This window comes from Rissa tridactyla, chromosome Z (genome assembly GCF_028500815.1).
Source record: "Rissa tridactyla isolate bRisTri1 chromosome Z, bRisTri1.patW.cur.20221130, whole genome shotgun sequence".
In the NCBI taxonomy this organism is placed as follows: Eukaryota; Metazoa; Chordata; class Aves; order Charadriiformes; family Laridae; genus Rissa; species Rissa tridactyla.
The window spans coordinates 14567173-14592407 of NC_071497.1; the positions used below are offsets into that span (position 1 = coordinate 14567173).

At 41.6% G+C, this 25235-nt stretch overlaps 1 protein-coding gene across 1 annotated transcript in view; it reads right to left on the minus strand.

Annotated features, from left to right (window-relative positions):
- MOB3B (MOB kinase activator 3B) overlaps window positions 1-25235 on the minus strand; it is a 60313-nt gene that overhangs the window by 33955 nt on the left and 1123 nt on the right. The window lies entirely within an intron of this gene.

Genomic DNA, 25235 nt, shown 5'->3' on the forward strand with positions numbered 1-25235 from the left:
ATGGGCAACATCATCTTATCAACAGATCTTTTGACTATTATATAAAGAACATTTCTACATTGCAACAGCTTCAGCTGCATGAACTCTTCTTTGGGTCTTGAAAACTGCCTGTAAACTTTTTCTGTTACTCCATTTAATGCCTAATGAACATCACAGAACTGAAAAAAAAAATACAGCGAAGATTATTTTAGCTTAATATCTTTTTGTAGAACGTAGAAAGTAGTTCTGCATTACTTACTGCTATTTCATTCACAAGAAGAACATGAAAACACTCATTAGGCCTTAATTTTCATAAATGAAAAGCTAAAGAAATTCAAACATGGAATCATAAAATGATTCTTTAGGGTGCCTGCTTTCCATACAAATTAATAACATACTTTTTTATGTATGCTAGAAAAACAGCATATACCCCCACCCCATTCTGCAGACACACAATGAATGCCATCTAGACTTCTGCCTTTCCTTTCACTTTAGATCCAAAATTGAAATACTGGTTAGGACCTCACATTGTTTTTATTATTGTCATGGTTTCAGCTGGGATGGAGTTAACTTTCTTGACAGGAGTTGGTGTGGGGTTATGCTTTGGATTTGGGATGAGAGCAGTGTTGATGGTGCACTGGTGTGTCTGGTTGTTGCTAAGCTGTCAAGGCCTTTTCTGCTCCTCACACAGCCCCACCAGCGAGCAGGCTGGGGTGCACAAGAAGTGGAGAGGGGACACAGCTGGACAGGTGACCCCAACTGACCAAAAGAATACTCCATGCCATACAACGTCATGATCAGTATATAAAGCTGGGGGAAGAAGGAAGGAGGGGACATTTGGAGTGATGGCGATTGTCTTCCCAAGTAACTGTTACGCATGATGGAGCCCTGCTTTCCTGGAGATGGCTGAGCACCTGCCTGCCGATGGGAAGCTGTGAATTAATTCCTTGTTTTACTTTGCTTGCATGCACAGCTTTTGCTTCACCTATTAAACTGTCTTCATCTCAATCCACAAGTTTTTTCTTACTTTTACTCTGCTGATTCTCTCCCCCATCCCAACTGGGGGGAGTGAGCAAGTAGCTGCATGGTCCTAGTTGCTGGCTGTGGTCAAACCATGACAATTATGCAGGGGTAATTTAACTGAATGTGGGGTTTACAGGGATTTGGTTGTTGTTTTTAGCACAGCTTTAGAAATCTACAGTAAGACTAAGTGCACTTACACTAGCAAGGGTGATTACTCCACTTCAGTTACAGAGTTAAACATATACTTTTCAGTTTCCTGCTGAAGAAACTGATTTATCTGTATGTTTGACATTAATCATCACAAACATTAATTTATCTTCATGTTTAATGTTTTAATGTCTATACATTTTTTATCTATAGTTTTAACTTAAGTTTACATGATCTCTGCCACTGCTCATATGGTGTCATCAATCACCTTTTAACTTTACGGGCATGTATATGGTCACACTGTAACTAACAGCCTCAAACTTAAAACATCAAAGGACAGACGAAACTTGTGCGTAAAACCTGACAGAGAGCTGGCAGCTTTAGGCATCTGGACACTTAACATTTCCTATCTGTAAAGCTGGATGATGGGCGAATGTGGTCTTGACTCAGTGATTATCCTTCATCATTAAAAAGTGAAGCACACAGCAGCACAGGTGCCAGCTGCCACCTCTGTTGTGCTTGCAGGCTTTGAGTCTGTGTGTTCAGGCCCTGAGCACCAATGAACTGTGTAAGATGCTGAGCACCTACACCTCAGACGGTGCTGCCAAAGACAAATTAACTACTAGCACCTGGAGTGAAGTCATTTCTGCATTACTGGAAAAAAGGACTGCCAAGAACTGGATGAGGAGCTTCAAACTACTACAGACCCATGTCTCTGATACATGATTACTAGCAGAGTTCTGACAGGCCGGTGTGCTGGCAGGCAAGGACAGACTTTCAAAAAGGGTTTCGCTTTTGCATTTTGAAGAGTATCTGTAGGTGCTGGCCTCAATCCTCTTCCATGGAAAAAAAAACCCAAAACAACCCAACATTAATAAATCATACAGAAAATGGATTTCTTATTTCTTCCTGCTTACTCACAAGAGACCTGTTTGTACTTTTGATTTCTAAAATCCCAAGGACAGCATCGATAGTATTCTCTTAAATCCTCCTCTCACCCTCAGGACTTCCAGGTCAGTGTGACTTAAAACATTAGATCTTCATGACAGTGAACAGGCCAGCCTGCCAACCTACCCTTTAATGATGTTCCAGGAAGCTGAATGTTAGGAAATAATGCCTAATGGAGTGCAATTTGTTATGACTATACTGGAGAACTCCACCTGTGACAGAACATGCAGAGAGGCCTTGGAGTTCACATGCTCAAGGCACTGTGCCTTTTTCTTTCCTCCTGTCTCGGAGATAAACACGGCAGCAGTTGTGAATTTGCTGACAGCAACAGCTTAGCATGGCCATGGAAGTGGGACTGTTTAAAGAACAATAGCAGTAAACTCAAACATTTTCACAGCAAGGAGTTCATTTTTAGTAACTGTAATAAGATAAAACTGATGGTCTGCAAAGGCCAAGTACTTGATTTTCTCTCCTTGGATCACACAGTTCTGTCAGCACAAGAGCAAAACACTGAGCAAAACATTTAATTTTTAACAAGAGCATGGTGTGAACTGTGGGTGCGCCGCAAGAGGCTACTGCATGAGAAGTGGAAGCAGGGGAAGGGATCGAGTGAAGTATTGTTACATGTCCACAGTTTCAGTACAGTGCCTTCATACGCAAATACACAGAGGCTTGCTGAACCTTAAAAGTAGATTTCTACAAACGCTAACTAAACAATTGTGAACTTAAGACAATATATTCTTTAAGGAATTGGTTATTTGTGCATGCCCTGAGATCCAGCAGGTTCACCTATTACATTTGGAACTAGATGATATCTAAGGTCTCTTTACTGAAAGAGTGGTCAGGCACTGGAACAGCCTGCCCAGGGAGGTGGTTGAGTCACCATCCCTAGAGGTATTTAAGAAACATCTAGATATGGCACTTCAGGGCATGCTCTAGTGGCAGAGATTGTAGGGTGTTTTTTGTGTGTGTAGGGTTGGACTCGATGATCTCAAAGCTCCTTTCCAACCATGAAGATTCTATGATTCTATGATTTAAGAATTAAGACATGACTCTGAGGAACAGAGAAAGTATTGAGGACGCTCTGCAGCCCACCACTCAGATTCAGCATAGATCTGTGCTGGAAAATACAACGACATTCAAAGAAAAATTATTACAGAGTGTGTTCAAAAAAATTCTGTAACAAACATGCTATATTGAGGGTAAAAACCTAGACAGAACAGAAGTGGTAAGAAGAAAGAGATGGCTGTTATATTCCATTTGGCCTTCACAGAATGAGACTACATTGTAGTGTTGTTCAATATGCAGGGCACGGAATTTCACGTAGTAATTTCTACATCAAGTCATACTTCCTGGCTACATCATGGTTAGGAATCCACTCATTGTTTCCTAGAAATGTCACCTTTTGTATTATAAAAAAAAACAGTAAATATGAATAAATGTTCAACGGCAGCACTGCATCAGTATGGACAGTCCATTATTATGCATTCTAGTACAGTTTCTAAATTTCTGCTTAAGAAAACTGAGTTAAGTTTACCCTGAGCCCAATGGATACAACTGCATTGCTCTCCACAGGCTTAAGGTCATTGTTAATCTGTTTATTTTTCCCCTGAAAGCATCACCATGATTAGAGTCTTCCACCCCTGCTCTGTTTACAGCACAGATGTTTTCAGGATGCACTATTTCATCAGTAATGAAACTTTTCCAGTGGGACTATTCCCAGGACAACGCACATACCAGTCTCGGAGCGTGGTCAACATATTCCAAACATTGTGAAGGCTGCAAGACGTTAAAAAATGACTTTGTGCCCAGATCTCTCCAAGGTCTTAAGAGATCATGCTGCCTTAGGGAGTGTGGGGAACTCTTAGGGCACTATCGCAAGTGTTCCTACAAGGACATTTTTTCTTGCAGCACTTATGCTCCTGCAGTCATTTGGCTATGTGAAAAATTGGGCTGGTTTTATGTACATGTATACACAAAATCTTTTAATAACTATCCCGAATTTAAATGCAAGGTTTGAGCCTTCTCGATTCTGCAGAAAAAAAGTTTGAAATATTAACACTAAAGACAAAATTCAGAAGACTAAGCAAATGAAATGAATTTAAAAATCTGGTCCTTTCCAGTTATTAAGACAGACTCAGTCAAAAGATACCTTTTAAGGTGTATTTAAGTTTGCATAGAGGATGACTGAAGAGTACACAGAGACATCACACTGACCCCATTGTGTGTTCATCCATTCAAAATTTGCTATGGACAAAAAACTGCTACAGTTTTAGAAATTCTCCAGACCATCATCGAGTCACAGTAAGTCCCTACAGAAGTGTTGCTGCTACTGTGGAGAGTATCACTTAAAAACCACAAAACAGAGGGAAAAAATTAATATTTTTTTTGTATATATATATATTTAAAAAGAAAGCTCTCCCTGAATATAGATCATGAAGCAGTATGTACAGTCCATAATATTTTCACATCCTTCCTAGCAGTAAACTTTGGGTTAGAATAAAGGCTGCATTAATCCCTGAACCTTAGATGTCTGTGGCACCTGGCCAATTCAAAAAATCTGTTTACCACACAGATGTTTTCAGGATGCACTACTAAGCACTAAGAGCAGCTGAAGCATCTCTGCTGAACCTTCTGGTGGAAAAAGGAGAACATGTAGCAGTTCTAGAAATATTAAAGAGAGAAACCCAAGTGCAAAATGAGTAGCCTCATTAGTCAGCATACAGATCAACCTTCCAGATCCACTTACCTTTAAATTACTGTTTTTAGTTAAATTTAAGCTGTTCCAACTGAGAACATACAATTAAAAGGTTCTCTTTAATTTTTCTAGCAGAATCTCTGTGACAAAGAAGGACAATTTCTGCCATTCTGATTTCTAATCGCTTTAGAAACCCCATAGTTTGGGGAGAAAGAGGAGATAACATGACCTCCGAAGGTAACTTCCCTAAACTAGTCTTTGAGTATGTATGTGATTCCATTCAAGCATCACACTCCTGTTGTCAGAAAGCTCGGGGGGTCAGTAAAAATAAAAAAATACACAACGTAAGGATGGCTGATGGCAAGATTCCCTAATATTACCATTGCCCACTTTACGTCTTTGGTCTTGGGTGTCTACCTGAAGAGGTGTAGATGTAGGCACGTGCTTAATATAGAAGGTATGATTTTGTGGAATCATACATGATTTGTGCTTTCTTTCATTTTTCATTCTCTCTTTTGCTCTACTTACTTGATATTTTCCTCATGTTAACAGCAAGATACTGCTCCATGCAAGTAGTGGATTGCAAAGCTCTCTTTAGTCCTGCAGGCCTCCAAGGCTGACCCTTGTCCTCTTCTTGATTACTTGTATAAAAGAAAACTTTCTACAGTCAAATTATTCATCTAACAATATGATTTCGTTTTGATGCCTTACCAAATTTCTTCATTAGCTTGCTTACTTTTGTGAACTTTCTAATGGCTGTAAATTTATTTAGCATTTTTGTTCGCCCACTTGTATTATTCTCATATGAGACAAGAAAACTCTGAAAATCATATTCAGACAAAAAACAGAAAAAATAACAACCAGTATTTTTTCTTAGACACTTCTGGCTCTTGTTTACAAACTTAGAATGTGAGGACTGGCAAAACTCTAACTGATTTCATGAGGTTATCCTTACCGTTCTAACCCCCACAATACGAGAGAAATAAGCAGTACATATTGAAATTGCCATGAAGTTTAGCTTCTACTACAATAGACTGAAAATTAATGGCTTCTGATTTATGGGTAATCCATATAGATCATAGAATCACAGAATGGTTTGGGTTGCAAAGGACCTTAAAGATCATCTACTTCCAAGCCCCCTGCCCTGGGCAGGGACACCTCCCACTAGACTGAGTTGCTCAAAGCCCCATCCAGCCTGGTCTTGAACACTTCCAGGGATGGGGCATCCACAACTTCTCTGGGCAACCTGTTCCAGTGTCTCACCACCTACGCAGTGAAGTTCTTCCTTATATCTGATCTAAATCTCCCCTCTTTCAGTTTAAAACCATTACCCCTCATCCTATTACAACACTTCCTCATCAAGGGTCCCCCCCCATCTTTCCTGTAGGCCCCCTTTAAGTACTGGAAGGGTCTATAAGGTCTCCCTGGAGCCTTCTCTTCTCCAGGCCGAACAACCCCAACTCCCTCAGCCTGTCTTCATAGGAGAAGTGCTCCAGCCCTCACATCATCTTTGTGGTCCTCCTCTGGAGTCACTCCAATAGGTCCACGTCCTTCTTATGTTGGGTGCCCCAGAGCTGGATGCAATACTCCAGATGGGGTCTCACAAGAGTCGAGCAGAGAGGCAGAGTCACCTCCTTTGACCTGCTGGCCACGCTTCTTTTGATGCAGCCCAGGATGTGGTTGGCTTTCTGGACTGCGAGTGCACATTGTTGGCTCATGTTGAGCTTCTCATCCACCAACACCCCCAAGTCCTTCTCCTCAGGGCTGTTCTGAATCCACTCTCGCCTAGCCTGTATTTGTGCTTGGGACTGCCCCGGCCCACCTGCAGGACCTTGCACTTGGCCTTATTGAACTTCACGAGGTTCGCACGGGCCCACCTCTCAAGCCTTTCCAGGTCCCTCTGGATGGCATCCCTTCCCTCCAGCACGATGACTGCTCCACACAGCTTGGTGTCATTGGCAAACTTGCTGACGGTGCGCTCAATCCCACTGTCACTGACAAAGATGTTAAACAGCACCAGTGCCAATACTGACCCCTGAGGAACTCCACTCATCAGTGGTCTCCACTTGGACATCAAGCCGCTGGCTGTAACTCTCTGAGTGCGGCCATCCAGACAATTCCTTATCTACTGAGTAGTCCATCCATCAAATCCATTTCTCTCCAATTTATAGACAAGGAAGTTATGTGGGACAGCACCAAATGCTTTGCACAAATCCAGGTACATGACATCTGTTGCTCTTCCCTTATCCAACCCCATCACAGAAGGCCACCAAATTTGCTAGGCACGATTTGCCCTTAGTGAAGCCATGTTGGCTGTCACCAATCACCTCCTTATTTTCCGTAGGCCTTAGCATAAGTTTCACGAATATCTGCCTCATGATCTTACCAGGCACACAGGTGAGATTGACTGGCCTGTAGTTCCTCAGGTCTTCCTTTTTTCCCTTTTTAAAATGGGATTTATTTTTCCCCTTTTCCAGCCAGTGAGAACTTCACTGAGCTGCCATGACTTCTCAAATATGATGGATAGTGGCTTAGGAATTTCATTCACCAGTTCCCTCGGGATCCGTGGAGGCATCTCATTGGGTCCCATGGATTTGCGCACTTTCAGGTTCCTTAGATGATCTCAAACCTGATGCATCCACCTACAGTGGATGGTTCTTCATTCTCCCAGTCCCTGCCTTTGCCTTCAGCACTTGCCAGTGAAGACCATGCAGTCTTACAGACCATGTAGTCATACAGCTGGGAAAGGCTCACATGAAAAAAATACAGGGTGTGAGGAGAAGGAGATGAATACAGACCCAAAGGTAACCAAGGAGATGGATTTCACTAATAAATATAATGTTTGGGTCAACTGGTTCAAGAGACAAACCAATACACCAGCAAGGCAGATCAACAAGGTAACACTGAATACCTAATTCCTAAAGTAAAGCAACAGTAGGAAAGTTAATTGTCCCATTCCCTGCAGCAACACCTCATTAACAGGAATGGTAAGATCTTTCTCAGAAGAACAGACCAATTTCAGTTGCCACTGAAGCTGGAGTACAATCTACTTCAGCTGTCTCTCACTTGTTGCTCCTTATTCTGTTAGCTCACCCACTGATCATCCCTTAGCCTGCTTGACTTCCTCAGGCAATTAATCATAGTCAGTCAACCATGGCAGTGTGACCATTTTCTGCTATTTCAACGTAGTGCACAGGTGTATGGCACCACTAGAGAACTAATCTGGTGCCCTCGGTGTGTAAGACTTTTGTAAACAGCTCTTCCCACTTGCCAGATCACAGAAAACTCTTGCAACTTTCCTACTGCTCTTTATTCTTTCAGGCAGTAAAGTTTCACCACACCTCTGGAAGCTAATCGTAAGTATGGCCTTAGATTCAGAGATTGTCCATTGCTCACATGCTGCCTCTTATACATTCCGGGAACCCAAAGAGCAAGCTTTCTTCAAAGAATCTCTCATTTCTGGCATTCACATGCTGTCATGCCCAACTCATGAATAATTTCTGAGATTTTAAAAGCTACCCCAAGATCATCTTTTTCCCTTTGAGACCATCAAAGCCAAAAGTCAACATTCAGAGAGCTTTGCGCTTCTGCTTCAAAAAAAATTTGAAGTAAAAAAAAATTCAAAATGCAGATGTTCAAAACCAACTGAAATAAAAATTAGAAGCTTTGTGGCTGTTTCTCTGGGAAAACCATGTTAGTAACAAGGCAGTGTGTGGACTTCAAATGTGGCACACAGATGAAAAGTTTAATAGGTATCTTTAAGTAACATTAGATGATTTTATAGCTTGTCCCTGGCCAATAAGGGGAAGTGGGCCATTAAAGATGTTGTGCTAAGAAAGAGCCATCTGCCAAAGCCAGCAGAGGCTGGCTGGTGGAATTAGTGGCTGGAGTTTGCAGCTGAGAGTCCTCACAGTCCTTTCTTTGTCTGTCTCAGTCACTAGGAATTAACAATAGAAAGTTTAAAAAAGAAAACCGTGTCCATTTTGCTTAGCAAAGGGTATTGGAAGTTCACATGGGAAGACAAACTACTTGCCTTTTTGGGATCATATTCTGACAAATAGGTTATATGTCAAAACTTCAGTCCCAGGGGAACAGGATTGGTGGTAGAAGTTCACAGCTTTGAAATCCTATCTGGGTGATTAAATCTAGACAAGATGAATGTCAACATTATAAAGGAAAACACTGGGGACATATAGAAGCCAAACACAGCCAAAATATAAACAAGAGAAAGATGTGGTTCACTGCCATTTTATTCAAGAAAAAAATATTATGAAAATCAAAATACAGTTTTATAGAAATTTTCATTATAAGTCCTGAAGAAAAAAAAAATCAAATTAATCTATATCTAGTAAGCCTGATCTTCAGTAGCCTGTACTTTTTGTAATCAGCCACACTGATGTGAAGGCAATTTTCAGTTTTAAATCATTCAAACTTTTATCTGTGATTTGATTCATAGTCTATGTTTCCATAGTCTATGTTCCTTTTGCCTACAAGACACTGGTTTATCATCCAAGAAATACTTTCTGAACAAGTAAGGTTGTATAACTAGCTACATTCTGGGAGGTTTTATAGAAAATGATTCTGTTTGCCCCGTTATCCCTCCCCAGAGAGTCACCTGCCCATGTCTCCCCGCACTGCTCTTGGCACTTCTGAACTGCTGTCAGCTACACCATCCCAAGGGGTTTTGAAAGAGGGGGGCTGCCATCCACTGGTTACAGCAAGGAACATTTTGGCAGTGTCTGTTTCAGGCTAGTTTGCCCTCTATGATTATACCACAAAATTGCATATAAAAGGTTGTTATAAGCACATCAGAAATTGTAACACTTCTTCCAAGTGACCACATTATAAACATTGGTGGATACGACTGGGGCACTGCAATGGAGAGACACAGGCTTTTAAAGAAGGAGGGGCAGGGCAGGTAAGGAGGGGAGTGACCTGCTGTGTCAGAGCACTAGGACTGCAAAGAGCTCTGCCTTGCAGGAGTCAGTTGTCAGTTAGCTTCCGTGTCAAGTTTAGCAGGCAGACCAACATGGCTAACTGCTATAGACTGCCTGCTCAGGAAAAAGTAGATAAGGATTTCTGCAAACAAGTGGAAGAATTTTAACAGTCACAGCCTCTGGTCCTCAAGAGGAACTTCAACCCCCCTGATATCTGCTGGAAGGACAGAACAGCAGGGCTCAAGCAATCTAGGAGACTTCTTGAGTGCATTGCAGCATGTGGCACAGGTAGAAGAAGAGCCAACAAGGAAAGGCGCTCTGCTGGACGTGATACTTGTTGAAGAACGAAGAAATGGTGGGGGATGTGAAAGTCGGAGGCAGCCTTGACTGCAGTGATCATGAGGTGGTAGAGGTTAGGATCCCAAGAGGACACAGGAGGGCAAAACCTTGGATTACATGAAAGCACATTACATGAAGCCTCTTCAGAGATCTATCTGCTCGGAAGAATCCCATGGGATACAATCCTGTAGAGAAGAAGGGTCCAGTAGGGCTAGCTGATAATCAGGGATCGCCTCCTGTAAGCTCAAGGAAGGTCTGTCCTGACAAGTAGGGAATCAAGCAAATGTTTCAGGAGACCTGCATGGATGAGCAAGTTGCTCCTAAGCAGAGTCGAATCTGGCAAGGTATGTGAACAGCAACAATAAGGGATTTTACAAATACATAAACAGCAAAAGGAAAACTAGGGAAAACGTCAGCCTGCTGCTGGATGGGGCACGGGAACTGGTGGCAAATGATACAGAAATACAGAAAATAACAAAGTACTCAATGCCTTCTTGGGCTTAGTCTTTACTAATAAGATTGGCCTTTAGAAATCCAAGGCCCCTGAGACCAGAGGGAAAGTATGGAAAAAGAAGAATTATCCTCAGTGGAGGTGGACCAGCTTAGGGAAAAGTTAAACAAACTGGACATATGTAAGTCCATGGGGCCTGAAGGGATGCACTCACAAGTGCTGAGGGAACTGTTTGTCCCTACAAGGCTACTGTTGATTACCTTTGAAAGGTGATGGTGAGTAAGGGACGTTCCTGGAAACTGGGAGAAAGCAAATGTCACCCCTGTCTTCAAGAAGGGCAAGTGAGGGAAACTCCAGGCCAGACAGCCTCACCTCAGTCCCTGGGAAGGTGTTGTCAGAAAATCCTCCTGGAGGGCACACATGCAGGACAAGAAACTGGTTGGGAGTAGTCAGTATGGATTTACAAGGGGAAACCACACTTGCGCAATCTGATGGCCTTTACTACAAAGTCACTAGCTAGGCAGATAATGGGAAGAGCAGTTGATGTTCTTTACCTTGACACTAGTGAAGCCACTGTAACCCATAACATCGTGGACAAGCTGACAAAGTATGGGTTCGGTAAGTTTTCAATAATGTGGATTGAAAGCAGCTGAACTACTGGGGCAAGGGGGTTGTTAGCAGCAAGACAGCAGCTGTATACCTCACACCTCAAGACCAGAGCCAATACTGTTCAGTATTTTCATTAATGGTCTGGATAGTGGGTCAGAGTACATGCTCAGGAAGTTTGCAGATGATACAAAGCTGGGAGGAGTGGCTGACACATGAGATGGGTGTCCTGCTGTTCAGAGAATCCTCTACAGGCTGGAAAAATAGGCAGAGAGGGATACGATTAAGTTCAACAAGGGTAAATGCAAACTCCGGCCCCTAATGAAGAATGACACAGCCACCAGTACACTCTCAGGGCTGAGTGGATGGAAAGCAGCTTTGCTGAGAAGGAGCACTGGGTTCTGGCAGACCAAGCTAATCATAAGCCAGCAATACATCTTCACAGCAAAAAAAGCCAACAGTATCCTGGGTTGCATTAGAAAGAGCATTGGCAGCAGGTCAAAAGAGGTGATCCTTCCCTCTACTGAGCCCTGGTGAGGCCACACCTGAAGTGCTGGGTCCAGTTCTGGGCTCCCCAGTAGAAGACATGAACTTAACTGAACTGAGTCCAGCACAGGGCCACAGAGATGATGAAGGGACTGGAACATCTCTCATATGAGGAGAGGCTGAGAGGTAGGACTCCTCACTCTGGAGAAGACAAGACTCAGGGAATCTTATCCATGTGTATAAATACTTGATGTGAGGGAATTCAGATGAGGGGAATCTCTGCAGCTGCTTGACAGAACTCTTTGCCAAAGCAGAAATCCAGTTTTGTTGTCCCATGCTACATCCCCCCTAAACTGGGTTTGACAGACTACAATGGTACTGGCGTATGTCTGAGGATCCCACCTGTTGGAGAAATTTTGCCAGACCTTTTGGACAGCTTTGGCTAAGCAGTGAACACAGACTGCAGTGGGTAAAAAGAACTGAGCTTTTTTCTTTGTTTTGGCCTACAGGCTCTGAACTACTTCCAATGACAGAAATCATTAGCTTAATGATCCCAGTTATGCTATACAGAATCAGTCTGCCTTAGAAAGGTTTTACAAAAGATTCAGATTTTAGATTCAGAAATCTTAATGTAAGTCAATGACATTTATCAGAGCCTGACTCTGTTCCCTTCATATTTGCAAAACCCAACCTAATGATAAAAAATGGTAGGGGGAAACTGCACTACCAACAAAACAAGATCCTGATACAACAAATGTAACTTTTGTAAATTAGCCCTATAAAATCTCACATAAAGAAAAGCCTGCTCAAAAAATCAAGGAAGGTGTTATTGTCACGCGCATTTGCTCTGAGAATGGGAAGATTTTAAAATTTTATTTAAAAAGGAACTGTTAAGACATATTTTAAATGGAATGAAAACAAGTTTTTTGTGTGTTAACAGATGAGCCCTCATAATAGGAGACATACTAGGAAAAGCTTGGGTAGATGACATGAGAGACAACAAGGAAATCCTTAATTTTAGCTGAAGGCTACATTCCATGTGACAATTTTTTCATCTTGAATATTTACATCATTGCTTGCTTTACTGTAAAGCTTCCCAGCTCATGTGCAAGCAGCTGCAGCTTCAAATTGAAGTCCTCAGCGTCCTGCAACCCAATTGTCTGCAGGAGCCATGGACTATGCAAAACTAAAACTTTATCGCAATTCTAGTGTCAAATGTACACAAGTAAATAACCCCAATTTCTTTGAGTCAACAAGCTTCAGCTGTGGGAATTTGTCTCTCTTTTGCTGCTGTTGGTTTCTCAGAAGGCAATTAAATTACTGTACTTTTTTTCTTTTTTACTTTCCTGACATCTGTTGCTGTGCCCTGGGACAGTTACAGATATTTGTGATCTCTGCAGCAAAAATATATACTGTTAGTTAATTGATAATCATCTAACTCAAGTTACAACACAACCTGAAAACTAAAATGAGCACTGATTTTTATTAAAAAATTTTGGGTCTGTATGTGGCAGCTAATGTGGCATAAAGAGTTTTTAAAATATGCCTGTCCAAAGACAATTTATAAAGTATTTAAAGGAACTGCAAGTGTAAATGAAAAACAAAATGGGCATAAAGTTTAAGATCCCTTATTTTCACTTCATGGGAGAACAGAAGGATGTATCTTTGGCCCAAACCTTCTGACTGCTCTGTTCTTCACCAGGAGAATTTATGGGCAGAAATTCTCAATGCAGCCCAAACCAGTAGAAAACTGATGTGAGCACAACAAAGAGTCAACATGAAGATAAAACAGTGGGACTGCCATTTGTGAGACCTTCATTCTTGCCAGAATCCCCCAGATCAAAGGATGGTCTGACACCTCTGAGACAGTCTCTACCAAGTGTATTGCTGGAAGATGGGAAGCAGCACCTTCCCCTTTTCTTGTACCCTTCTCTCATGGACATCCTCTATTGGGCTGGATGGATCCTTACGTTGAACTTTACAGCCTTTCTTCTGCAAATCATGTGCTCAAAAAGCCATGGATCTGGAACCAAATATTCAAAAGACTGTAATCTTGTAGGTCCTGAGTAAACAAACACCTAGGCAAAACCTTTCTCTTTGATCTGCAATTTTAATCCCTCCAGAAACTCTGTCAAGCATTCTCCTGGAGGGCTAGAAATGCATGGGATTGGAGGCTTTCTAAAGCCTTTCAGTTTTCATTTCCTTTATTCCAAATGCATACACAAAGCTAGGGTTTAGGAACAGATCAAGAGTATTCTTGGAATCACTGACACTACCTGTTTCTGGATCTACCAACAAATCACTATGCAATCCAAGAAAAATAATTTCTACTCAGAATTTCCTATCTTAATAGCTCCTCATACATTATGTAGACTACTTTGATTACCTGAGCTTTGGTCTCTTATTTGACAAATGAAATAGTAACATTTGCCTTGCTTTATAGGGCTCTTCAACAAATGGATCTTTAAAAAAATAAATACCAAAAACAAGGCCTAAAACTCCAAAAGAAAGGCAGCTGTGGTATGCAACTAATTTTAAAGCACAGAAATTCTAAACAGATGTATTGGTTTAATGTCCAAATATTCACTGGCACTTTTCTAAAAGGTCTGATGTCATCTAGTATGTGGTTTGTAAGTGTCTGAGTACTTACAAAGAGTCTGAGTATTGCTGAGTACTACAGCTTCAAGCTTTAGGGATTTGTCTATTAGAGGGGTGAGTTCTTTCTATTAAGGCTGATTAGAGCTGATGCTCTACAAACAAAAATTACTATTGTTCCACCATGCTAATGTTGACAGTATACATTTATTGATAAACTATAATGTTTCTCAGGTCAGCTGAACATCCGCTTCTTAAAAAAAAAAGGTACTTCTTTCCACGTCCAGATGAGAATTTGTCTTTCAAAGACAAGCTGTTCATTGTCCTTCTTTTCCCCTCCCAACTATTAACAGACTTTGATTATTCCCTTCTTGATCATTTCTGATTCCAGATGTCTCGGCAACCTTCCTTTTGTTTCTCATGATTCACATCATGAGAAATAAATACAAGTTTCCACTGTCTATTTTCAAGCATATGAAAAGGCACAGCCCCCCTGGTGTTCCTCAGACATGTGACTCACTGTGAGATGGAAAGAAGCAAAAAATCCTGTGTGTCAGCACTGTCGGTAAAACCTGTCTCCTCCATACTGTGTTGCTGAGATGCTCTGAGCATTTGTCAGGTCTTTTCTAATCTTTGACTTTGTGTAAGTGGAGTTTTCTGCTCAGTCATACAAACCAGTCACCCACCAGGTACTACAGCCTGCATTTACCCCCTATTCCAAGGATTCTAAGCATGGGTCATAGGATTTTCCAAGTAAAGCAAGAGGGAGAATCAGCAAACACTACAGAGATCTGTGATTTAGGAAATTCCTATATCCATTTGCATGTGGAAGTACCAATTACTGTGGGGCATCATCTGTTAGAGAACCTCTTGGGTCTGTCTTCAGGGAAAATGGAACAATTTAGACTTTGGCTTTGCGGTTTTCTCTACTTGAAAACAATTCTTTGAGGTTAAATGCCTAACCACAAGACTTCGGGTCTCATACAAACAGTGTCAAACACTGAAAATTATTTAATATTTCCACAGTCCCTACGCTGCACGTTCAAGTTCTGTGGCATGTGGCTTACTATAACCAAAGAGTTTTTACTGGAAGAGTTGTTCATCCCTGTGATACAGAGCTTACAACTGAGCCTGAGAACGACTGTCAGGCCATGAGCCATAGAAGCTACATGAATGAGAGAAGGAAAGTTTGTTGCTTTAAGACAGCTTATGCAGTTCTGTCCACAGGGCAGGTAGAAGTTAAGAGTGAAGATAACGATTTCACATTACTTTCGTGACTTATCAGATCTCGTTGCAGGACAAGTGCCTGTCCTGTCACAGTTACATTAACAAGACTGACCTTCATCTTTTGGCTTCAAACACCAAAAGGCGTATGCAGGATGCACATTTTGTTTTCTGTTTCACTGCACGCAGTTCTTGGTCTGCGTTGGCAGATGGGTTCCAGTCAAAACTGCCCAGCTTATGGTAAAAAAACCACAAACAATTATGCCAGCATCTACATATGTTAAGAAGAGAATGAAAGAGAACATCGATGAAATTCCAGCCTCTGTTGTATATCTGTGCAATTCCAACAGTCAAAAAGTAGATTTTTGCAGCGGTTACAGCGCTGTGTAGAGGTATCTTGAGAGCAGATGGGAGACTTAATGGAGTTCTATAGTGCTTAAAAACTACGAACATGTAAAGTTGTACAAATCACATGTACAGCCACAGGACAGTTGTTTTAGAAGCAAGTCACGTAGAAAGACAAGCTTGCGGGCAGCACTGGACTGAAAAATAGTTCCAATTATGAAGGAAAAAAACCCCTTTACTCAGCACCTAAAGACATGGCTTGTGTTGGTCATATTTATAAAGCTGTTTGCATTGCAGCTGTGGAAGACCAGAAGCCAGTACTCAATGACTTCTGCTTGGATTTCTCCAGGACGTTAACAAAGGTGTATGAAAGCATTTTATCCCTGCTTGGATAGAACCATAGAAGCACAGAGAGGAACAACCTACCAAAGCTTTCAATTTTTGTTTTCGTTTTCCTGAAGTAAGGCAGTCCCCCAGCATGTAACAGCTGGGAGCATTAGAAATCAGAGCACACTTACACTCCATTGAAGCATGGGGCATAAGCTGACAAGTATCCATTTTTGTTCTGTTGTTCAAGTGTTTTCAGTTACTTTATTTTCTACCACTCAGTGTGGAACTATACACACAAATACACTTCAAAAACTTCTTCTGTACTCCTTAGGTTTGGAAGTTTCCATTAGTAAAGATATTGCAGAAAACATATTGTGGGAGTATTACAGCACAACTGGCTAATACAAACAATTCTATGCTCAAAACCCATTTTTTGACAGGAAAACAATTATCCATGTAAAAATGCCTTACTCATTACAGAAACATAAAATGAAGAAAGATATTTGACTTCCCCCCCCCCCCAAAAAAAAAAAAAATCTATAAAAGACATGGGGATCTAATTTAAAAGAAACTAATGAGTTTTTCCCTGTTAAGGTTTCTAATTTTGCTCTATTTACATACTCTGTGTGAATCTAGAAGGCCAAAATTCTATTTGAAAGAAGGTGGCCAAACCTAAAGGCAGTATTGGTGTGTATACCTCTGGCTGAAGCAAAGACCTTGCTCTTCTTTTAGACTTTCCAGAAGTTCCCTTAGAACCGTACTACTGTAGCACTCCAGCCATTCCACTGTGAAGTTAAACTGAGGTTGTACTTTCAACAGGACTAAATTATTTTGTTTTCATAGCTCCATGACCAAACTTTATTCTGATGACTGTTACCATACGTCTGGGGCAGCTGAAGACCCCACTGACATAGGTCTCTGCCCTTGGCTAGATTCTGCATAAAACATGTCCCAAAAGTACCAGCACTGTCCTCAAAAGATTGACCTTAAAGATGAAAATATTTTGTGGGAGTAGAGACTACCATGAATTTTCTACAATATTCCTGAGCTTAAATAACAACTTAAATTTGGCAAAATAAACACAGGCAAAAAGTAGCCACTAAGAAAGCTGATACTTGTGAATCTTATTTCATTTGGGTTCCAAAAAATAAACCAGCAAAGTCATTATGATCTGTAAATACTACTCCTACACGTACTCTGCTTTGGAGCGCATCAGACAAAGTCTGTTTTATAAGGTTTCAAATAAGCAGCTATTCTTGTTCATCAGGGAAAGGAATGCACACAACACTGTGGAATGCAGACCACTCAGTTCACACAAACCCACTTTCCAAGGCAAAGCATGTTCAAGGTATCGAATTCCGCACGCTTTTCAGTTGGGCAGAAGCTCAGCCCCAGTATGCCATAAACTTAACACACTATAGGTATCAGTCATACTGTGAAGGTAGCTAAAGAGTAGAGGTCACGGGTTCAGTTAGAGTAGAAGTTGTTGTTGCGGAGTTGCAGATCCTCTGAGAGACTAGTCCAACTAATGTCCCACAGTGTATTCAATCAGAGTGCGCTGGAGAGTTAAATTCCTCAAGAACAAGGGACCTTGCAGCTATAGGACAGACCACTCCAGCTCCCAGCTGGGACAGCACTTCTTGCAGGTGTCCTATAATTCTTTCTTCCTCCCAATGCAGTAACAGAGTGAGCAGAGATCCTGAAAACTTTCAGCTTTTGCAGAGCCAGCTAACACACCCCTCTCTCCATGAGCTTTCTCTCCACCATTCAGGCTACTGCTTAAGTTTTTGTTGGTTTTTGTTGTTTTGGGTTTTTTTAAGTTTCTGTAGCATGGAGAACAGAAGAGATCTGCTGAGACCTGCTTTTCTCTGTGTTAGTAAAAGTGCTTTTTAGCTTTTAATGATTGCCATAACACATAAAACCTGGCATATGAGGCATCAACCTTCTAATATACATTCTCTAGGTGAGGAAGCATTCCTTCATACCAGCAGTGTCAAATCCTTCTCATGGAAAAAGAGATCATGCTAAAGAACTTTCTTTCCACTTACTTTCTACTGCACATATTTTCTATTATTATCAGAACTAGACTGAAGAATGGGTTAATTTATGTCTGAGATGAAAGCAGACCTATATGTTCCTCAAATGGGACATCTAGCATCAGGCCAAGAGGTACACTGGGGACAACGGCTGGGGAGGACAGCTTTGGGAGCAGCCACCTGTCAACCAACAATGACCAGGCTTGATGATTGCCTAGACTACTCCTAAGCTTCAGTCCCTATTCTTGTATAAGCAGAATGCCTAGACTAATCAAGGCCTTTGAGATACCAGACAAAAGTAGGGAATCAAATTGCTCCAAAGTATAATCAGTCAGCAAGAAAGTAATGCAACGCTAGGAAGGCTAGACAGATAGCTATCTAGTAAAATGCATCACTCCCCATACAGATGGGGACAAAATTTTATCAATCTTTTTTGATGGTACTCTTGAAGCCTAGTAGGTTTGTGGGTTGATTCCTCCAGCAGCTTAGTTTACATTGAAGCATCTGCTAGATGGAACAGGAAAAAGGGGAGAGGAGGAGGAAGCTCTGACATATAATCTAGTTGTAAAATATTTACCTGATATTTTCCAGGCACACATGCTACAGGACACCAAACTTTCTAAGATGATGGCTGTGCTGCTGGTCTAACTTTGCTGTAACAATATGCACACAATTCACAAAGTTTAGTGACTAGAAGAAAGCTACAGCCATACAATAATCTATTTCTTGCAGAATTTTATTTATTCCATTTGCACAAGAGATTAACTCAAAGCTTTTGGCAAGCACATCCATGCTGAAGGAGAGACCAAGGAAGTGCACCACCAGCGAAAAGATGATCAGCTTTACGAAACAAAATTCTTCTTTAGCCCAAATCCAGCATTGGTGCAACAGGCGTAAAGATCAAGCAGAATGGACTGTTTGGAATTTACAGCAGTCTTCAGCTGGTAGCCTACCACTCTATACATTCACCACTGGGTGACTGAATGACCAGTTAATAGCCAGCAATCTGACCCCTCCTTTCAGCCCCTAGGCAAAGCTCTGTCTTAAAATGAAGGAGACAAACCAGCTGTAGAGATTATACATTTTTTTGTTGCAGGGCAGGTGTGCCTGAATCAATGGCAGTTCCTAGATGATCCAATTGCAATGGCTGCAAAGAATGAAGAAAAACTATACGCAGCAAATGCCAGCAAAGGCCACTTTGCCCACACCTTGGGCACCTCCTCATCCTTTGGAAGTGAAGTAAGACAGGGACAGTTGTAAGACAAAGTCAATGATGTCAAACACTATCCCCACATTTCTACAGGCTGTATGGTGAAGAGGTCTTTGCTCAATAAAAGCAGTTGAGGAGTCTCTATTCACACCGACCAGTCAGCTGCTGCTCTGCCCCTGCAGAAAAGTGCCCCAAGTGGTAACTATTACTGGCTAGAGAACCATGAAAATTCTACTACAACATTAGTAAGAAACAATTGAAGAAGTTTAGTTCTTGATTTAGTAGTTGTTTCGAATCACATCCATAAGGGCCCTCCAGAGTCTTCATCTGCTTTCATAAATGCATTGTGGTGACATATTGGGCTCGTCTTTTGGAAGCAGCATCACACACATGCTCTGTGCAAAAACTCTGAATCTGCCAGCTACCAAAGTTTACTAGTTAAGCATGGGTCATGCAGTGTGTTTCTAAAGATACATTAATTTTTCAGCTGAAGTCCTAGGCTTTAAACACTTTAAAAATCTGTTTTCATTTTGATCAGACATAACTAGGCTATTCGATTACAGTAACTTAATAACCTTTGAAATCCTCCTCTACAAAAACTTTCATAGCTTAAAAGTGATTTTGTACTTCCATTAAATGCCAAATTGCAGCTTCTTAAACTGCTTAATCAGTTTTGAATCAATTTAGCTCTTGTTCCTGAAGCAGTCTGTCAGTGCTGAAATAGAAATAAGAATAGCAGGATAATTCAGGCTGGCACAAGTTTGGGGAGGTCTGTATCCCAGCTTTCTGCTTCATATAGCCATCAGATCAGATCAGGTTGCTCAAGGCTTTATCCAGCCTGGTCATGAAAACCCCAAAGGATGGAGACAGCACAACCTCTCTGTGCCTCCTCTGAACTGCTTTACTGTCCTCATTGGGAAAAGTTTTTCATAACATCAAGTCAGAAAAGTTCATGTTCTTGTTTATTTCAGCAAAACACTCTGTCTTCTGACTGCCTTCTCATTTCAAACCATGGACCTGATGAAGAAATCACGTGGTGAAGTTCTCTTGACCATGTTATGCTGGAGGTCAGATCAGAATAAATGAAATAATCCCCTGTGGCCTTAAATATCTTAGTGTCTTTCCCAGCCACTGTTACAACAGAAAGAAACATTACATTCACTGAAAATCCAAACAAGCCAGAGTTAGTTCCAATTTAAGGCTGCAATGAGGAGAAGAAAGGCAACTGAATTTGTCTTGTTTGGGAATCAGAGCCTGAAGGGAGCACAGCAATAGAGAGCTGCTTGCTTACTTAGCTCCATTTTTGACACTGCCCAAACACATATGGTGAAAGCTGACAATTGCAGTTCACCAAAAACTGCAGCCCTCCCAAGGATCTAATGCTTCCTGCTCCAAATGATTTCTTCAGCTTGTTCACCAAAAAGCACAGAAATAAAAAAAGTAGGTGTGTGTGTGAAGGTACTTCTGAGGCTATAGAGTATTAAAGTTGTCCATATGAGCCTGGGAAATACATCCTTTGAGAGGTGTTTAAATAGTAAAACTACTAAATGTCTGCAAGAGCAACTACTATTTACTGAAGAAAAAAAGTTTATGCTAAAGCTAAATAAAACTCCAGCACACTACAAAAATCCATGCTGGGGAGTAATATGAATAGCTTCACCAGAGTGGCCTGAGGACACATACAGAGTGAACCCTCCTCTGTTCTGTTCCTACATTCCCAGTCGGTGAGAGCCGAGACAGGTCAGGGTGTATCTGTGCTTAACTTTCAGAACTTGCTTCCAGAGCTGTCAGCCTCTTAAATGCCTTAAATCCACTTAAAATGGATGAAGGAAATGGATAATAATGGAAATAAGAACAATGACATTATCATGTCTGAAATCTTCTACAGGTTGTGAGGCCCTTTTATAATAAAGACAGTCCTTAAAGCTTTGCTATACCAAGTGGTCCTAATGTTCACCATGTTTTTTTGTCACCTGTGCACAATTGTTGACAGCTCTTCCCATACCGGCGCCCTTTTCTCCTGCCAGACAGTTCAGTATCAGTAGAAGAGTGGCTAGAGGAAGAGGCTTTTTACCACCGAATTAATATACCAGAATGACTGGAGAACGCAGAAAGCAAATAGGACCAGACCACAGGAAGTACAGAGACTGGTAAGTGGCCAGAGGTCATCATGCCAATGTAAACACTTAGATGGTTAAATATAACATTCATAACAATTTGTAACTCAACTGCATTTGTGGTTTTTTTTAAACCACAGAGAAAAAACACCACCACATAAAAAAAGCCCACCAAGCCTGGCTATGCCTATCTTTAAATTGTTTTCCTTGAAAGTAGCTCCTCAATGAAAGCTGTGCTTAATCATTGTTCTTAAAATTCCTTTTAAGATAGTTTGCCTGAGATAAACTTGTCGTCTTCCATTTGGTGTAACAGGATTAAGCTGAGAAAAATGTGTTCAAGTTTCTGTGTGCAGCTCCTATGAATCTGACTCTGTATCTCTTCACTGAACTCATTTGCTAATGGAAAGGTCAGCCCAAATCCCATCCACTGGACATACATTTTTTCCATAACTATTCTCTGCAGACCATATGATACAAAGATTCAAAGCAATAAATAATATTTTTAAGTTACAGCCACTCAATGCTTTAGAACTATTGTACTGTTAGTAAGGACATACCTAAGCCTGTTGCGTTTTCACATCTGAGTTTATCATCTTTCAAGATCTATTTCAACTGCTTTGAAGAATGAACAATCATCATCTGGATGTCGTCTCCAAACACGTAGAGGAACAGGAAGTTATTGGAAGTGGTCAGCATGGATTTACCAAGGGCAAATCATGCCTGACCAATCTGATAGCTTTCTATGATGTTATAACGGGTTGGCTGGATGAGGGGAGAGCCGTAGATGTCACCTACCTTGACCTTAGCAAGGCTTTTGACACTGTCTCCCATAACATCCTCATTAGGAAGCTGAGGAAGTATGGGCTAGACGAGGTGACAGTGAGGTGGATCGAGAGCTGGCTGAGTGACAGAACTCAGAGGGTTGTGATCAGCAGCACAGAGTCCAGTTGGAGGCCTGTAACGAGTGGTGTCCCTCAGGGGTCAATACTTGGACCAATTTTGTTCAATATATTCATTAATGACCTAGATGAGGGGACAGAGTGTATCCTCAGCAAGTTTGCTGATGATACCAAGCTGGGAGGGGTGGCCGACACTCCAGAGGGCCGTGCTGCCATCCAGCGTGACCTGGACAGGCTGGAGAGCTGGGCAGAGAAGAACCTAATGAGGTTCAACAAAAGCAAGTGTAGGGTCCTGCACCTGGGAAGGAAGAATGCCAAACACCAGTATATGTTAGGGGCGGACATGCTGGGAAGCAACTCTGAGGAGAAGGACCTGGGGGTCCTGCTAGACAGCAAATAATCCATGAGCCAGCAGTGTGCCCTTGTCGCCAAGAAGGCCAATGGCATCCTGGGCTGCATAGGGAAGACTGTGGCCAGTAGGTCGAGGGAGGTCATTCTCCCCCTCTACTCTGCACTGGTGAGGCCACAACTGGAGTACTGTGTCCAGTTTTGGGCTCCCCAGTTCAAGAGGGACAGGGAACTACTGGAGCGAGTCCAGCGTAGGGCAACCAAGATGATTATGGGACTGGAGCACCTCCCTTATGAGGAAAGGCTGAAAGAGCTGGGACTCTTTAGCCTGGAGAAGAGAAGGTTGAGGGGGGACCTGATTAATGTTTACAAGTATCTAAAGGGTGGGTTTAAGGAGGACGGAGCCAGGCTCTTTTCAATGGTTCCCAGCGACAGGACAAGGGGCAATGGGCACAAGCTAGAACATAGGAAGTTCCGTTCAAATACACGGAAAAAATTCTTTACAGTGAGGGTGACAGAGCACTGGAACAGGCTGCCCAGGGAGGTTGTGGAGTCCCCTTCTCTGGAGACTTTCAAGACCCACCTGGATGCAGCCCTGAGGGATGTGCTTTAGGCAATCCTGCTCTAGCAGGGGAGTTGGACTAGATGATCTCTAGAGGTCCCTTCCAACTCTGAAGATTCCGTGATTCCGTGATTTTCACTGTCATTAATTTCTCTGAATGAAAACAGAGATTTGCATTAACACTAAGCCTGTGGTGCATCTAACCAAAGGCTGCTGCAGAACAGGTAGGAGCAACCACTACCCAATACAATAACAAAGCTTCTCTCTCTAATCCAATTGTGAAAAGCAAAACATGTAACAACATACTTGCTGAGTGACTGCATTTCATTCAACAGCTTTATAAGAAGTACTCAGACAAGCTGGCTGCTAGTATCATCTCCATTTTACAGATAGGCAATTGATGCGCAAATAAATCAGAAAGATTCCCTTGAAAGAAAAGTAAGTTACCCAGGAATAGACCTGAACTTCCCTTTGACCATTCTGAGTGCCTAAGTAGGGATTTGCTGACAGACGAGGTACCCAGAATGCAAAATTCAGTGCAGTGTGCATCTCTTTAAAAATTGTAAAATCTAAGGCCCGCCCTCTCAAGCAATTTTACCAACAGTTTCATACCACAAATTGGTGAATCAAAAAGATAATGAGAACTGTGCAGATGGCCACTGTGGTATCTACAACAAAGGCTCAAGAGGAGGGGAGAGTGGAATATGGATGAAAGTGCTACTCTATGGAGTAATGCTCTGAAGGGTATCTATAAAATCTCTTTATCGGACTGTCCAGTCATCTCAGTCTGTAATACAACCATGGCACAGTCTACCACTCCAAAAAGGCTCAAGACTCTTCCCCTTTGGGTCAATTCAGAGTGAGACAAAGATTTTTCACAGATGTCGAGCATTCCAGTTTTGACTTGTATCAGAGTCCACTCCTATTCTAGACACCACAGGTCTTTCCCCTTCCTCAGTTTCTTCAGATTTGATTTAATCTATAACAGCAGAAGCTGCTAGGAGGAGAAAAACAGTAGATTGAGGGTAGTTACTGATTCAGTTCTTAGGCTTACAATAGGTAAGCCTTCAGGATAAAAGTTCCTCCAGACGTACTTAGAACAAACATAAGGGGGAGCATCTAGATCCGAAAGCTTGTGTGTTATAGATTATTTGTTGGTTCAGTAGAACCCATCAGCCTGCCAATGTGATACCCGCTCCCCATGCTTGCAGCCAGACATTTTCTGCATCTGCAAAGTGCAGTAGCATAGAGTATTACTGGAATACTCCAAGATGGAAAATTGATATAACAAAAGCCTGCAGAAATACCAATGGAAGCAAAATCACATACTTCACCACACCTTCAGCCCACCTTCAATTTCAAAGATCATTCACTCTGAAGAATCATAAAACAACAAATGCTTGAGAAATCAAACCCATTTTACACTACATAAAAAGTACAATGCTGCTTCCTTTGAAATCCTCCTCCTTCTTGCTGTGCTGGCAAAATCCAGGTTAAAAGATATAGTTACTGCCTTCTTTCTACCTATTAGTGCAGAAAAGAAAGGTGATAGGAAATGTGAAAGAAATCACAAGTTTGTCCAGACAAATAGCTGTCGAGGCCAAGAATAAGGTATTTCAAAGGTCAGGAAATACTTATAGATGCAGCCTCTTGATGTATCATCTACCCATTAGCTGCAGGCCCTAGCTGCATATGAACTGCAAAATATTTGGCTGAACTTATTTTAACAAATGAGCATTCTTATTGTTTGTTACTCATCTGGGCCAAGTACTTACATAGAACATCTCACATTTCTTACAGCAAGCTCCCAGTTTTCCCACTTGCAGGAAGTGAATCAGGACTCACTAACTAAAACTGCTAAAAATTACATAAGTACACTGACATCTCTAAGATATAGCATCCTGTCTTTTTTTATTACCTGCAGCCACAGCTAAAGGTTTAGGCTGTCTACACTA